Raw genomic sequence first — 1,337 nt, 5'->3', positions numbered from 1 at the left:
TTTGGTCCCCATGGAAGATTCAGAAAATGACAAAATCAAAGCTTCTATATCCAAAATCTCCAAGAGAAATAGAAAATGGGCTCAGGTTATGGATGAGCTCAAAAAAGCACTTTAAAAAGCAATTAAGGGGAAACAAAGAAAACTCTGGCTCCAGGCGCCGTGGGTGCAGCCGCCCCCTCCGCGCCCAGAGCCCGCGCCCTCAGGCCCCCAGGCTGCCTCCCGCAGGGGTCTGGGGCGGGGGGGGGGGGGGGGGGGGGTGCTCGTGTGAAGCCAGGGCCCGGGGGCCCTCCGCGCGCCCACTCGGAGCCCCCGGAGGGGGCACAGAAATTTTTCTGCCTCGGACACGTTTGACTCTTTTTTTGATGAACCCTGGACAGCCCAAGCATGTCAGACAGTGACCTGGGTGAGGAGGAAGGGCTGACCTCCCTGGACCTAACCCAGGAGGGCAAGAGAAAGAGGAGAGGGAATCTCCCAAAGGAGTCTGTGAAGATTCTCCGAGACTGGCTGTATGAGCACCGCTTCAATGCCTACCCTTCAGAACAGGAAAAGCTGAGCCTTTCTGGTCAGACAAGCCTATGGGTGCTACAGATTTGCAACTGGTTCATCAATGCTCGGCAGAGGCTTCTCCCAGATATGCTGAGGAAAGATGGCAAGGACCACAACCGTTACACCATTTCCCACCATGGTGTCAAAGCATCTGATGTGGTGGTGCCACAGGGTTCAAGTCCCAGCCTGATGGCCCCAGGGTCCACTCCAACCCCTTCCAAAGTGCTGTCACTGTCTGTATGCTCCTCTGCATCCCCTCTGGGGGCTCACCTCTCTGGCTCTGGGGCTGGGAATGAAAGTCCACCACCCCCTTCTTTGGTTAGTGGGGAGCCACAGCCCCTCGCGGGCCCTGGCAGCACACTTACCCTGCTGACCAGGGCGCAGGCTGGAAGCCCAACCAGTGGACTATTTAATACACCACCCCCCACACCCCCAGAGCACTATGGGGAGGACTTTAGTAGCTTCCAGTTGCTGGTGGAGGTGGCCCTACAAAAAGCAGCTGAGCTTGAGTTGCAGAAAAAAGATTTGTTTCCTCCTTCCTGGCATGCTGAGCTCTTTTGGTAGCTACTAATCCTAAGTAGTCCTTCAAAGGAAGGGCCTTCAGGACTTGGTAGGAAACAGTGGCTTCTCTTCTGTTTTTTTTACTATTTTTCATTGTGTTGTTTTGGGGTCTTTCCTTTTCCTGAAGGGGTCTCTGCCATCTACTGGAATTGTCCTCTGCCCAGATAGGTTCTCCTAATGGGAATGCTGGCGTGTTTCACACTGTGATCCAGACCTCTCACCTGCTCCAC

General features: G+C 54.7%; 1 pseudogene; it reads left to right on the top strand.

Moving 5' to 3' along the window:
- The first annotated feature begins 384 nt into the window (after positions 1-384).
- Positions 385-1,110, top strand: LOC141520782 (homeobox protein TGIF2 pseudogene; annotated as a pseudogene).
- The last annotated feature ends 227 nt before the right edge of the window (positions 1,111-1,337 follow it).

This window comes from Macrotis lagotis, chromosome 1 (assembly GCF_037893015.1).
Source record: "Macrotis lagotis isolate mMagLag1 chromosome 1, bilby.v1.9.chrom.fasta, whole genome shotgun sequence".
Taxonomy (NCBI): domain Eukaryota; kingdom Metazoa; phylum Chordata; class Mammalia; order Peramelemorphia; family Peramelidae; genus Macrotis; species Macrotis lagotis.
Note: the sequence above shows the minus strand (reverse complement) of the source record. Positions and strands in the feature narration are given on the sequence as shown.